Below are 16,910 nucleotides of genomic sequence, written 5' to 3'. Positions count from 1 at the left end.
TTTCTTTTTGTATCATTTTATTAAATCAATATACCAACTTTTTAGTTTGATTACATATAAATACATTCAGTTCATTTTTCTTTTTTTTATATGCATCAATATACACTTCAAACTATTTCATCTTTTGCATTTTTAGTTTCATTATTTGAATCTTTATCTTAGATATTGCTTTTAGCTGATCAAAATTTTAATATTATGAATTTTTAACTTAATTCCCATAACTTTACTAATTTTGCTGATATATTGGGAAGACATACTTAATATAATCACATTTTGATGATACTAATGAATAATTATTAATATGTTTATTTTCAATACTCATTTGTTGTTATATACATGTATAAAGAATACTGGCAAAATAAAATCCAGAAATTAATTTTGAATATATTTTTCTAAAAATAAATTATCAAAAATATTTACTTTTCTCAGGTGAAAGATGCCAGAAATATAATAGTTTATTAATTAACTTATAAACTTGAAAACCACAATGACTACCCACGTTCTAAAGGGGCCTGATAAATATTAGAGGATTCGGCGTAATCGATTGTTATTAAAGGAGATTTATTAACTTGGATTCATCTGAATTTTTAATTCTCACTTTAGAAGAAATTTATTTGAAAGGTGCTTCTTTTATTTAATTTTTCAGCTTCTCCTACTTAGTGAAAGAAGCTTTTCTTTCTATTTAATCTGTTGATGGGAGAGAAAAAAAAACTCAGTGTAATTTGTAAATATGCAACTGAAAATCAGAAATATTGAATAGGATGAAGTAAAATTTTTATTCTTGTAAAATGATAACAGATTAAATAGAAAGAAAACTGGCTAATTTTCTAAAAAATATAATTGTACTCCACACTTTTGAAATTATTATTCATCCACAGTGTGCACAATTTTTCAACAAAATAAAAGTAATTACCTTTATTAGATCCTGTAATAGTGAAATATAACATCTTTATTGGATACAAAATATACAAAAATATATTTCAATATATTTAGTATCCTCGGCTGTTGATCCATATTATGTTCCTTGACATTGCCAAAGCTTTTGATAAAGTATGGGCTCAAAGATTAATACACAAATTAATTGCCCATAATTTCACAAATTGCATCAATTGCAAAAATTATTTTAAACATATTTATCCAACAATACATTTTGCAAAAAATGAAAATAAAATTAACCTGCATGAACACATTATGAATGCAAATGAAAAATTGCCTTTCATTAAGTGCATTGCAATCACATTGACAAAAACTCAAATTGAAAGATTAAGTTTACTCTTACTGCAAAATGTAAGGATCGGCACATGCTCATGTGAAATGTAATAAATATGAAATGTGATATTATCTTTTTAAAAAAGATGAATGCAAGAAAAAAGTTTTTTGAAATGTCTTAAAATAGCTATATTATTAATTAAGTAATTTAGTTTTTTTAAAAGCATATGTAATTTAATATATACAGGACTTAATATATACACTCTAAACATGGCTCAACAACTAAATTCTAAAACTTTCTTAATTGTAATATATATCTAATAAAACAATGGTATGAATGAAATGATTAATTATATTTTATGTGGTTTGATTAGGTAAATGTTTGTTGAATTACATATTTGAAATTTTTATAGAAATCCTCTGTTTTGTGAGTCATATTTAATAAAATATTCCCGAGACGCTAATATTTTGAATAAAGAAAGATCTACTCTTTTGTAATTAAAACTTGATTGAATTATGAAAATTTGAATGTTCCTATTCTGTAAAAAAGACCAATTTTAGATCTTTTTATCAAAAGGCTTAAAGAAAATATGTCAATCAGTCCTTGACTGCCCCAAGACTGATCGACTAAAATAAGGAAACTGTTGATTGCCCTGAAATAATATTATTCAAATCTTTATAGTCAGGCTTGATCGCAGAAGGTTGAAATGTTAGATTGTCAAGATAATTTTACTGAATATAATTTATAGAATCGAAGGACTGTATAAAATTTAGACTTTGTAAATATTTTCAGCAATACATTTATTGATTAAAATAAAATAAAATACTATCAGATTTAAATCTATTTGAAGGTAAAGAAGATTTTTATTGAATAATTCTTTGAAATATTGCATAAATTATTTAAAAAATATTCTGTGGCATACATAAGATTGCATTGCTGAAGGATGCGATTTTCTTTACTTAATGTTTTTGAATTTTTATCTCTTCCATTTCAAACTTAAATTGAAATCTTATGACAGTCAACAACAAATTAGAGAGATATATAGTAACCATGAACAAAATATCATAAGGCTTCTATAATATGAGTTATATTACTATCAAAATTTGAAACTTAAAAACATTATGCTGAAGAAGAGATCAAGGAGCATTAATATTTAATTGAAAAATTTAGAGAGCACTACTCTTGACGAACTGGCTAGTATCACAGGATCACAATATTAAATGTTCATTACAAGCTAATTCTCGCTAAAAAAAATATATTTGAATTTAGGTGTCTAAGAATGAATGCTTTTTTTTTTTTTTTTTTTGCTTGAAAAAAGGACATTTTTGTTATTTAAAAAAAGTATTTGTAGTTTCTGATATGTTCTGTCTATTCTAATTTGGCGATATTTTTTTTTCTTTTCTAATTTCTTATATATTGTTACGAAATTTCCGGGGTTCGTTTGGATAGTGGGAGTTATATGGTATGGAGAACACTCAATCAGCAGGCGGCAGTAGAAAATGAAACAACGACGTTTATTTACACGAAGACACACAGGACAGCACAAAGACGACAACTGTATACAGCACAGAAGACGATTATCTTCAGCTGAGACGTGCAGCATACAACAGACTCTACTGCAGACAGTAGCACACAGCTTAGTTCAGTACTAGCTTCACTCCGTCGCTGCTCCGCTTAGCTCTGGAAGACCACTTCTTTACCGCCGGTTCCGACTACGACGACTCCGCTGGTCCACGACCACTCTTCTCTGTCACTTCCGACTACTCAATTCACCACCACTCCCTCGATCTCGATGGTAGCTTATCGGGGCACCCGTCCTTGGAATAGGACTATCCCCTTAATGACATTACTGGTGGAAAACATGACTATTAGTATATTGCCATGATAACTGTGATGGGTCTTGACTCTACGGTGGAAGGAGAAAAACTGCCTTGGAACTTCAAACGAAATTTGGTCTTTGCAGGTGAGGGAGAGTGGGTGAGATGTCTCGGCCAATAGGAAAGCAGGTTGTCAGGGGAGTAGGAGTGGGTGATGCAGTGGTTTTTCGGAGCTCGGTGCGGGGTAAACTATTGTAGATAGGTGACCAATCAGAATGCTGGGTTATTGCAGAGGATTAACTTTACTTTTGTTGGGACTTAGCCGATCAGAGCGTTAAGGATTATCATCTTTTTTTCATCTTTATTTTCAGTTTTCTTTGCGAGCTTGGCTGCTTCTATTAATTTGGGGAATTCTTTCAATACTTCTCTAAGTTCTTTTAGTAGTTGGAGGGTTTCTAGGAGGGAAGGGAATTCTTCAGCTGCTGTCAAAGTGGGCTCCATATTCAGTTTTCGTGGTGGGGGAACGGGATGAGGATCTTGTTTTCTATGATTTTTCTTAGTCATTTCTGCGTAGGAGGATCTTCCATTGATGGTTGTCAGTTTAGGATATTTGGAACATCCTTTCCAGGCAGCTGTGTGTCCAGTTTCATTGCAATTTACGCACACTGGACCTTTGATTTTTTCGGTGATGTTGCAGTTTCTTGTTGCGTGATTTCCACCGCATTTGATGCACTTGGGAGTTAGTCTGCAATTTCTAGCGGAGTGGTAAAAACCTGCACAGTTGTAACACATTGTTGCAGTTGATTTTCGTTGGTAGCTTTCTATCTTGATTTTTAGGTGGTGGAGAGATTTTTCATTGTATATGTTGATGGCACTTCTAGTTTTCTTAACTTCCAGTAGGAAAATTGGATATAGTGATTGCATCTTATAATTTCTAAGTTGGGATATTCTGATGATTTCGTAATTTCTTTCTTCTAATTCTTTTTTGATTTCGTCTTTATCTGCGTTAATTGGGAGTCCTTTTAGGATAACTTTTAAGGGTCTTTCGTCTTGATTTTCTGATAAAATAAATTCTTCTTTTTTATCTCTTAGTATTTCTATGATTTTGGATCTTTCTGCCCTTGAAATAGCACAGATTTGTGGAGTACCCGCCCGATGTGGGCTACCTCCAACATAGCAAATAGAGATGGCCTAGCTTGACATAAGTTTCCATAGACTGTGACGTCTCCAGTGATGGTTGAAGGAGAAATGAAGCAATATCGACTGATGAAAAGTCGCATGGCAGGTGAGGGAGAGAGGGTGAGATGTCTCAGCCAATAGCAAAGCAGACGGTCAAGGGAGTAGGAGAGGGTGAAGTAGGAGCACTTTTGGTCTTGAAGTGGGGCCGGAGCCGGATAATCTATTGTACCTGGGGGACCAATCAGAAAGCTGGGTTATTGTAGTGGGATGTCTTGAATTCTGAGGGGACTTAGCCGATCAGCGCGTTAAGGATGATAAGCTTTTTCTCTTCTTTGTCATTTGTTTTTCTTGCGAGTTTCACTGCCTCCATTAATTTGGGGAATTCCTGGAGTATTTCTTTGAGTTCTCTTATGATTTGCAGGGTTTCTTGGAATGATGTTATTTCTTCATTAGCCATTGAAGTGGGCACCGTGTTCTGTTTCCTGGGTGTTGAGATGGGCTTTGGGTCTTGTCTTGGTTGATTTTTCTTTGTTATTTCAGCGTATGTAGTTTTCCCGTTGGAGGTTATAAGTTTGGGGAATTTTGAGCATCCTTTCCAGGCAGCTGTATGGCCAGTTTCTCCGCAGTTTACACAGACTGGATCTTTAATTTTTTCTGTGATGCTACAGTCCCTGGTTGCATGGGTACCACCACATCTGATACATTTCGGGGTCATTCTGCAGTTTCTTGCTGCATGGAAAAAGCCAGCACAGTTATAACACATGGTAGCAGTCGTTTTTCTTCGGTAGCTTTCAAATTTAATTTTGAGATGTAGTAGGAATTTTTCATTGAATATGTTTTGGGCGTTTTCAGTTTTCTTAATTTCCAGGAGGAAAATTGGGTAAAGGGATTGCAACTTGTGGTTTTTGAGCTGGGTAATTCTGTTTACCTTGTAGTTTCTTTCTTCTAGTGCTTTTGTGATTTCATCTTTTTCTGCATTAATTGGGAGGCCTTTCAGGATAACTTTGATAGGTCTTTCGTCTTGGCTTTCAGATAGAACAAATTCTTCTTTCTTTTCAGTTAGCAGTTCAATGATTTGTGCTCTTTCATTTTCCGTTGCCGGGCTAATTGCTATCATGTTTCTTATTAATTTGTTTTCTGTTTGGGGGAACTTTCTATGGATTTCTTGTAAAATTACGTTGTAGTTACTTGTAAGTTTTAAGTTAATGGTGGCTGGTCTGTTCATTATTTTTTCTTGGTTTTCCTGCAATGCATTTAGTGCTTCAAATCTATTCGATGTATCCATAACTTCATGCTTGTCCTCGACTTTCCTCATTTTGGCGGCTTTTCTCGGGCTAACCATTTGGTAGTTTTCTTCAGTATTGGTATTTTTCTTGTTATTTTTCTCCGGTGTGTTATCAATATCCATAGATTGAGGTGGCTGCTTTACGTTATCAGGGGTATGCCTTTCACAGTTTTCCAAGGGGCAGGGGGTTATGTCGTCCAGTTCGTTTGCGATATTCCTGATATCCACTTGAATTTCTTTCAGTTTGGAGTAGTCCTCAAGATACTGTGCTGTGTGTTCAAGTTTGTTTTCTTTCGTCTGTTGTAACGTGTCTATAAAAGTCGACGCAGTGTAGTTTAATCTTAACATTCTTTCTTGGGATGTGGAGATGTAGGTGCATAAGTTCCTATTTCCATCATGGGTACGGCATCCTTTATTAATGCATGGTTTTGCAGAATTAAGTTTTTCTTTGTTGTATTCAATTGTTCTGTTTAGGTCATCTAGACGTTTCAATAGTTCCGCCTTTTCAGAGAGACTACACTCTCCATTTAGCTGTCTATTGACGTTGTAAGCTTTACAATCAGCTGAGTTAATTTCTCTCTTCCAATTCTTTAATTGCCGGCAGTGGTTTTGAATGCTTATAATAAATTCTGAAGCGCAACTGGCTTTTCCACTGTAATAAGACTTATCACTAAGAACACTCTTGCAACTGCTAGAGTCCTCAGAGCGTCCGTCTCCCTCCATAGCTGGAGACTGAATGATCTTTCTGATTGTTGTATGGGTATTGCAGCTCATTGGGGCCGCAGGCCCCACCATCTGCAAATCTGGTAATGTTAAAACTTAGCGCAAATGGAACTAACTTGTTATGTTAAAGTGTGCACCATTTAATTAATTTTTGGGGGATTTGTAAATGTATCATTGTTTTGTGTGAGAAAAAAAAAAAAAAAAAGAGAGAAATACAGTAATTAAAGGAAACTAAAGTAAAATAGCAAGATGAGGAACATACTACGGTAGCAGTAGCTATTGAAGGATTTTAAGAGAGCAGCGGGGCCTTTTCCTGTTTTGTTTGTCCTCTGTGTTGTATGTTGGGAGTTCTTGTAGGGTCAGATTTTCAATTTCAGGAATTTTATCGAAAAATTTCTTGGCGAGATTCACTATAAATTCCTTGATTGGGGGAACTCCTATTGCGTGAGAAATGTCAGCATTTCTGTGGAACCATCTGGCTGCAGTTATCATTCTGATGGTTTTATTTTCGAGAACTAAGATTTTGTTGAGGTTTGTTTTAGCGGTGGCAGCCCAGACCGGGCATGCATAGGTTAGGATAGGTCTGAGGTAAGCAAGATAAATTAGAATTTTACTATTAAGAGTGAGGCCAGAGTTCCTACATATTAGGGGATATTGAGCTTTCTGCCCTGGCAGCTGCAGCTCCTTTTATAGGTCTCAGGAGGCGGGGCTAGAAACCTCTCAACCAATCAGAACGTTCGAGGCGTATCTCGGTTTCTACTAGACGGAGCATGAAAATTTTCGATGTTTCGGGTATAATCTATTTTGGCGCCAAAGTCGCCAAGTTTATCGCCAAGCTCTGGAACCTCCTATGGAACCAACTATGCTGGGAAGCCGCATCACAGATTCGTAACAATATATATGATAAGCTAGTCACCTTTAACAATCAGCTGTTTCTCCAGGATACTGGATTTCATTTAATTTAAATAGTTTACTTTCATGTAAATAATTCCACCCGATTGTCAGACTTTAAAGTCATGCTATTTTATTTGTCTTGCATTGTTCTGTTTATTGAGTATATAGACCTTCCCAATGAGGACCAGGCCGCCCATGATATCACAGTGCTATTAATAAAAGCAGGATATGTATATCTTTTGACAAAAGTTTACTTGGACATCTTTTTAGAGTTCTCAGGAAATCTCTCTATATTGCAAACCCATAAGGATGGATGTCTGTAACAAACAAAGCATATCCCTGAGGTATTCAATCACACTTAATGAAAGGAGAAAGGGTTTTGAAACCATCTCTAGACATCTTAGGTGTTGAATTGACATTTTGAATATTTTACTATGGATATAATAAATGCCATTTTAGAAAAGAGCAGTTTGAATGCAAGTTTTGTGTTGGTCCTGCTTGTGGTTTTTTTTTTTTTATTGGTATGCCCCTTTTTATAGTCTGTGTATTTTCTGTAGGCTGTTCAAGGTCACATTTTCTACCGCGTTACTGGTACCAGACAAGCAATGAGACAGAAAATGTGACCTTGAACCGCCTACAGAAAATACACAGACTATAAAAAATAGAAAATTGTTAGTGATATAACATGTGCACAATGAAGAACTGCTTTAAAATTTCAATGCACAAGCCATCTCTGATTTAAATGCAATAATAATTAAAGTAGCAATGGAAAGTGAATAAATTATAGCAAATGAAATGGAAAATGAATAAATTATAGCAAAAAAAATATTCATATGAATTACACCAACTTTGAAATCAATATGTTATAAATTTCCTCTAGAAAGGTTGACATTATCCATTATAAAATATTATATAAAAATTTGAGTTTATAATTTTTTTTCAAAAGTTGATTGAGTTAGCACAGCATTCATGATGAAATTATTTTTGATTCAGATTTTTTTAAATTAAGTTTTGAGTTCAAAATTTTGATCCATTTATTTTATAAATTTATGAACTTAATTAATAAAAATACAGAAAATATTACTAGTTTAAAACATGATGTGCCTACTAAAATTTCTTTCTTTTTCGGCAAATGGAAAAGTTAGAAAATAATAAAAAATGCACAAAAATAAAAGATAAGGCATTTTGCTGATAAATAACATTAATAAAGATATGTTTTGTTTTTTGTTTTTTTACAATGGGATAATTTAGCATATTTTTTAAAAGTCATGATTCATTCATATTTGAAATTTTGTGTAATTTCTGAGGAAAAATAGATTTCATATTAATCTGGTATTTTCTTTTCTTTTAAACTCTTCTTTTTATTTCAAAATTTGTACGTCACTGTCGAAATCAGTGACATTTTGTTTTTCTTTTGCTTTCGTATTTTCAATAAATTAAATCATTTTTTTAAAGAAATAAACACTGAATGACATCATTTCAATTATATGTCTTTTCTTCAAAGTATCTTAAGTGTCGGAAATGGAGCAAGTTGGTCCATGTTTTATCAAATTTTAATTTGTCACCCAAGTATGACATGACTTATAAAATGTTTCATAAATTTTAACTGCACTTTCAAAGTTTACAATTTATGAATGGCATAACAAAATTATAGTGATCTATCAATTAGAATAGGTTAGATGTATCAGCATCATAGAACTTCGTTGGAAATTTCTTACTTATATGATGCTTAAAACTAATAATATGTTAAAATGTTTTAAATATTGTCCTTAAAAAATGCTTTTTTCGTTCTTTATTGATTACAAAAAATTTTAAATGCATGTCTTTTTTTTAATAAATTTTAAGTGAAAACATATTTCTTTCATTCCTGTATGCCAACATTTTAGTCAATACTTTTGAGATGTAATAAAGTAAATTAATTTTTCTTTTAATTTTAGTGACGTTACATTACTTAAAATTTTTATATGACTCCCAACACACTAAATTGACCAGTTAATTTTTTTTTCTTACAAAAGAATTTTGTAAAAGAAAACCCAAAAAACTTTGCATTTGTATCTTTGTAATGAACTGTAGTATAATGAATGAGGAAAGATAACTTACTGACAGAATAAGCTAGAGAAGCTTTTTGAAAAAGTTTTGATTAATATTTTAAGTTAGGATGGGTAATTAAGAGGTCTTTTTAGTTTAGGCTCAATGCAATATTTTCCTATCAAGTAAAGGAAATTGAAAGTCAAAACAATAGACTTTATATATGCATGCATGACAATCTGCCAAATCACCAATGGAATGATTCTTTAACTTTTTCTAACCAGTGGTTCCTTCAGGCTGGTCCTCTCACTTTTTCCGAGTGACTCGGGATGCCAACTTAAAGTTGATGGTCCTGGGAACAGCTCCAGACACAGCAAAGCAGTGCTACATAAAGCTCTATAAGTGAAGTAAGAGATCACATTGTACAAAGTGTTTCTTGAGAGTCTACAGTGAATTCTTGCAGCGTCATACATCTGAAACTCTTTGATGAGTTTTTCATCCTTAAAAATTCATTTATACTAGACTTGCCGTTTAAGTGAAGAACCAAGCTTAGCTTTAAACTTATGTTCATTTCTACATTCGATTTAAACAATCATGGAAATGGAAATGATGTTCGATGCTTACAAGAGTTGTAATGTTTTATTTCAATTCTTGTTCTTATCAGATTCATCCACAGCTACATGGAACAAAAAGTAAGCTTAGAAAAGATTTATTTTAGCTTGCATAAAACTTATTTAATTGGAGTTATTGAATTTAGCATTTTTCTTGTTGGAAAGATTGTTTAAAGTTTTGCTGCTTTTTCATAATAATGTGGATGACACAAGGCAATAAGCCTAAAAGGCATCTGAAAGAAAGAATTAATTTCATTTTATATGTGGAAAGAAAAGCCTCAAATTAGATAATGGATCAGTTTGTGCATCATAGTAGTGAAAGGTCCTACAGGTTGTGAAATATCAGAAAAGGTGATTCAAAAATAAAAATAAAAATTATATGTGAGACAGTTTTTAAAGTAATGCATGATGAAAAAACTTAAAAAGTCATTAATGTTTTTACAAAAATGAGAAACGTTTTGGCTGCAATATTTGCCGAAAAATTATCACCTGAAGTGGCAATTTAAAATCTTATTTACTTTTTCACGCAAAAGTAAAGTTTCACATTTACAAACTTTGCACTATAGCTTTCATGCAGAAATATTGAATGAAAAAAAAAAAAAACTTGCAGTTATGAACTCCACAGCAAAATATTGATTTTAAAAAAAAAATCTGTTATACTCACTCATTCAAAAATGAAACTCAAATCGTATTCTTGTGATAATGTGCAGCAAAACTTTCTATATGTGTTGTTTTTAATCAAATGGAAATTTATGCGCTCAAAATAATAAAATGTCTAATGTTTGCAAAGTTTGTGAAATGGCATTTAATAATAAAAGTGCACTGAAAAAACATTTACATGTTCACATGAAAGAAAAATCCTTCGATTGTGAAATTTGTGGCAAAACTTTTTTTCAAAAAAATAGTTCAAAACTTCATTTACTGACTCATACAGAAAAAAAACTTTATCCTTGTGAAATATGTAGAAAAACATTCAACAAATTATATAATTTAATAACACATTTACGTATTCACAATAATGAAAGACCTTATGCTTGTGAAATGTGCGGGAAAACATTCACTATTAGTGGTAATTTAAAAACACATTTGCGTATTCATACTAAAGAAAAGCCTTATGTTTGTGAAGTCTGCAACAAAGCATTTACGCAAAATCGTGATTTGAAATCTCATTTACTCACTCATACAAATGAAAATCCTCATTCTTGTGAAGTGTGTGGTAAAACATTTGCAAAAATGTATAATTTAACAACACATTTGCGTACACATAACAATGAAAAACCTTATGATTGTGAAATGTGTGGAAAAACATTTGCTAAGAGCAGCAATTTAAGAACACATTTACGTGTCCATACAAAAGAAAAACCTTACGTGTGTGAAGTCTGCAACAAAGGATCGATTTATCGCGATTTAAAATCCCATTCACTCACTCATACAAATGAAAATCCTCATTCATGTGAAATATGTGGTAAAACATTCACTAGAATGTATAATTTAACTGCTCACGTACGTGCTCATAATAATGAAAAACCTTATTCTTGTGAAATCTGCGAAAAAACATTTGCTTGGAGTAGTAATTTAAGAACGCATTTGCGTATACATAGAAATAAAACCTAATAATTCTGAAGTTTCTGAGAAAACAGCTTCAAAATGATGATTTAATATTCCACTTACTTATTCATTCTGAATTAATGCAATGAGAAATTCATGGAAAGAAAAAAAATCAGAATTTCACCTGCATATAGAAAGGGAAAACCTCATCTTTGTAAAGTCTCAATTGAACATTTGCTATCAACAGTAATTTTATCAAGAAAGCTAAAACTAATCAGGATAATGTGAAAAAATTATCAGTTTCTATGATCATGTCGACGTAGGTCGATCATGTTGATTCCATTTAACAAGTTGTAAATTATACATTGTGAATTCAGATTTGTTACAAATGCTCAAAATCAGACAAAAAAAACACAACTTATTTATCATGCTATAATACATATTTAGAATAATATCCAAAGAACTAGTTTTTGTTAACTATTTTGCTATTCAATTCATCATAACTTATTTGTATTTAATGATACATACAAGCAATATCTTGTTATTTTATTAAAAAAAAAAATATGTGTGTATATAACATAAAGAAAATTGAAACAATATTTCTATTGTCAGAAGTTGTTTCATATTCTATGCAATTTATGTTCTATTATTTTATTGTAGCTTTTTTAGAATTATTTCTTTATTGTGACTTTTTGTTTTCTTCAATGGTGATTATTATTTTATCAATTTTTAAGAAGAAGTAAGAGAAAAATCGTGATCTTGTTTTTGCCTGAACGAAATTAAAATAATAAAAAGTTTGGCTTTTCAGTGTAACTCATTTCTTTGTTCTTAAAAAAAAAGAAATGAAATAATTCATTAAACATTTTTCGTGGGTTCATTCAATACGATGTTTCATTTGTGAAAGTAATTGAAACTCAAGAGAATATATCGATGGTATATATAGATATATGTTATCTTTTACTATTTGAATCTTGTGGTTTGCTCAAATGCTAACTATGAATCACAGATCATTTCTACAGAGTGTTGACTGGCTTCCTTTTAAAGAAAAATCTCAAGTTTATTTAATTTAATGTTTGAACATATCTTGATGCATTAAAATAAATTTTGGATTGTGATAGTGGTTTTGCCATTAAACATTTTTATAAGATTTAAACAAACAGGCTGTTAATTATAAAAAGACCAATAATTACATTCAGAGCAATATTATATATTTGATCATTTTAATTTAATGGCTAATGATTGTGTATGATGATAACTGAATTGAAAATAATTTTTGGGAAAATACATTGATATGCTTACACAGCAATAAAACAAATTTTAAAATAAAGCGCTCTTTTGACTTTCATACACTAAATGTATGCAATAAATTTTAGAGTATTATGTTATGAGGGAATTCCCAAGCAATTCAGAAGTAGTTTGAATTTTCTCTCTATGAATAAGGTTATACTCGATAAACGTGAGCACTGTTCCTCAACATATACATAATATATAATAATGTATTCCTCCCCCCCCAATACATGTATACCAGTATGTGGGATACATATACTATACCCCCCTGGAGGTAGATGTATGAAATGGTCTCAGGAAGTACATGGTTAAAAAGATGTAAAATAGTAAATGGTGGACATAGATAGATATGTGTGCAGATGCAGCTGCTAGTAATTTTACATAATGGAGTGGAAGTGGACTTTGTGAAGCAGTGATGATAGGTCAAGGAGTACACAAGTAAAAAGAGAGAAACCCTGACATGTATTTGGTTACTCAAGGAACACATTTTAACAACCTTCAACCAATATTTCAGTCAAAGAGACTCTTGAATGGGCTGATTTCAAGACGAGTAATTTTTTTTAAATTCGTTTGATTTCAATGAGGACCCAAAAGATTCGGCCAAAACTTATCAATTGGGACAATTTAGATGCAACTTCTCTTTCACAAGTAAATTGAATTACTTCTTATTAAAGATGCTTTTTGTATAAAAATGGCATTTATCTCGTATTAAGAACTTTACGATGTTTTAATGACTTAGAGAAATATTATGGGGATAATGATGTTTAGTATGTCAAAACACTGTCAAGAAGACTGTTTAATATTAGAATAGAAAATCTTACAGAATGGCATGAGAATTGTAATTTATTTTATTTTTAGAAAGCCCTAAAATTTACCCAGGTTGATGAATTGTAGGGGATATTAAGTTAATGGGAGAAACATTTGGGAACTAGTCCCTGCAGTCAGTCAGAGGCCATCGCAACAAATGACAGCGAGCGAGTGATAAGTAGCTTACCTGGATGCCAGATATTTCATGGCGTCTTTTAAAGAAGACTACACTTGTACACTCGAGACCCAATGTAACCTCCGAATCAAAAACCAATGAACGCTAAGTTGGGCTGGATTATCAAATAGCAAACTATCTAGGGGCCCTTTAGTATTATAATAATTAAATAGCAAAGGGTGGAAAGCTCTTGTATAGTAAATCATACTATGAATCAAAAATGTTCATCAATAGATTCTTTAAATTTTAGGTAAAAATATTAAAACTCCATCTCAATAAATAAAATATCCTAATTTTTAATGAAGAAATCATATACAAAATTAAAATTCTCTTCGACTCAATCTGCATTTTAGCAATGGTTATCAAAACTGCTAGTAAAAAAGTATTTCTCTGCTGAATTTATTTCTTTATACAAATAATTTCAATTAATGTTTCCATTGTTATTAGTATATATATATATATATATATATTACGAATGCTAATTTTTAATAAAGGAGGAAAAGCGGAACATCGTATAATCTTCCAACCACGCAACATTATTTACCATCCTTATAGTAAATTTCATGTAGAAGGTAAATGAGTGAAAAGACTCATATTTAATCATTTATAAATATTCTTCAACTCTCTGACTGCGTAATTTTTTAAAATTATTATTTAGATGTGATGTTTGCAAATATATTCAAATATTTTTCAAGCAAAGTTCTGGTATTATATGTTGCATGATAATAATATGATAAAATAAAAATCTGTCATCGTAAAAAGAAACATTCTAAACTGTGAAAAACGCAGGATGCATTAGAAAACGGACCGATTACCAACACATAGAAATCGCGGGATACGTAGTTGGAGGGTTAATAAATCTTCTCGCAACCTCCATTTTGCGGATGCAACTTATTCTATACTAGCCAGGTAATAAAAAGAAATTTCAACACTCAGGGTGGCCATCATTTTTAATATTTGATTTTTACTGATATTTTCAGGTTTTATGACATACTTCCCTGAGTTCTTTCAGATGTATCCAATATCTGCAGAATAATGATTTTTTTTCTTTATTTATTTATCATACAATACACTCTTAATTGTATTGAAAAATTGTTTTACTTTTTTTAAAAACTAAAATTAATATAAAATAAATTTATGCTCAGAAAAAAAAAACACATCACTTACTAATTTCAAATAAAATCTAGTTATGCAAACATATTAACCAACACTAGAAGATGTATGCCCATCAAGATAGACTTTTAGCCAACCAGTCATATCTCAGAACTGTGTCACCTTTATTTATGAAAGATGCAGCACAAAAATTCATGCTCATTGGCAGAGTATTTAAGAATGAAATGGTTTGTTTCCCTCCAGTGAAGTATTCCCTACAGTTCCAACACACACATCAGAGCTGAAAAATACTATTGACAGAAAAAAATTACAAACACAAAAAGAAAATGCTGTGTCTAAGTAAGAGAAATTATTTAATGATAATAAAATTGCATTTTTTAACCCACCACCATAGTAAAAAAAAAAAAAAAAAAAAAAAAAAAAATCACTTACACATTAGTAAAATACTTAACCTATAACAAACAGAAAAGTAAGGAAAATTGGTACTTGTCAACTACTTTTTTTCTTTATTGCATAAAAAGAAAAATATTTTACAGGTATAAATTTTTTAAAAAATGATGGCATAAATGAATATTTGTGGCAGTTTCATATGCACCATAGCATTGCCTATTTATTTATTTTTTCATTATTTAAAGAAATTGCAGGCGGAATAATGCATCTAAGAAATTAACGTCTCGTGTTTAGTATTATTTTTAATTATGGAGCATTTTGTTGAATGTTTGAGGAATTTTAAACCTATGCAAAATTAAAAAATATATATACATACTGGAAGGCAATAACGTTTATTCCATATCGTCCGTCCATTTGAAGAATTTGATAAAAGATAAAGTATTCATAATGTTAAAATTAAAAAAAAAAAAAAAAAAAGCTTTAAAAGATTAGCAGTAACGTCAGATTCTTCATAATTCAACAAAAAAGATCTCTGAGAGAAGGATAGTAAAGAAATTTCAGTAAAATATTTTAGTTTCAATTATAATAATGAATGAACGTTTTACATCCAGTTTAAAATAGCTTTGAATGTTCATTATCAAAATACATATTTTCGTTTTCGTGACATGCAGTACGATTGTCCTGCCGTCGAAGGAAAGGGGAGGGAGACTATTATATATATATATTCCATTTTTAAATCAAAGAGAACTATTAAAGGTTAAATTCCTAACAGTAATGGGAGTTAGACCCGAGTTACGATGCCTTTTTCCACAGATCGTTTTCGCTCTTTAAGCTGATAAATTGACATCTTGTAATAAAAAAAATAAAAAAAAACGAAAACTTGGGGAAAATGCAATATAAATTAGATACGGTGGTTAATCTTTCTTGCCTACTGTAGTTCCAAATGTTAGTTTAATCAACTTTATTGTACCCAAACAGTTTTGGTTAATACTAAAACTAGCCTTAATCGCAACTCGATCTAAAATGATAAATTTCCGTCAAATTATCATTGTAATATCATAAATAATGCAAGAGAATGGGGTGAAAGAGTGAAAAATGCAGTGGTTAAAAGATTCAAAACAGCCCATACAATCTGAATCCATTTAAAGTAGATGCACGACAGTTCTTCAGAATTAAAGAAACTTCCCAAATACAGCACTGATAATGCTAAATAGCTGCAATTTCAGTTCCTCAGAAATTTAAATGTAAACTTTCCGTTGCCTGACTCATGTGCAAGCATTCGGGTGGCTTCGATTTTTGACTATCGGTAAGCGAGTGATTTTCACTGGTTGCCAAAGTCACTTTACTCTAAGAAAAAATGCAAGCGAATTATCAAGTTTGATAAAAATTACTAATATATAAAAAATTTCTCGGACTTTTCCGGGTCGGCTGGCTACTCTTTTTGTTTAAATGCATGGAATTAAAAGGGGGGGGGAATCAAATTAGTGGGATTTGATCAATTCCACTGTATGGGTTAAACCATTAAAAAATTTCGCTCTCTTACATTACGGACTACAATCTCAAAAGAGATCACATTAGAACATTTTAATGCAAAAAAATTAAAGACATGATTTCTGGAAGTTCATCTAACACCAATAAAATAAACTGAGAAAATAGATTCAATATGTATATAATAATTAACTTTTTAAACAATGCCAAATACGAATGCTGTTGCTAATAATGGAATAACACCGTCATTCAATCTTGGCAATAATTAAAGCTTACTAATGAAATATTACCTCCCCCCCTTTTCTTAAGTTGGCAAAATATAAATTTGCCTCTACTTGAAAAAAAAAAAAAATGC

The sequence above is a fragment of the Argiope bruennichi genome, chromosome 10 (assembly GCF_947563725.1).
Source record: "Argiope bruennichi chromosome 10, qqArgBrue1.1, whole genome shotgun sequence".
NCBI lineage: Eukaryota > Metazoa > Arthropoda > Arachnida > Araneae > Araneidae > Argiope > Argiope bruennichi.
The sequence above is the reverse complement of the archived record's forward strand: the minus strand, read 5'-3'. Positions refer to the sequence as shown.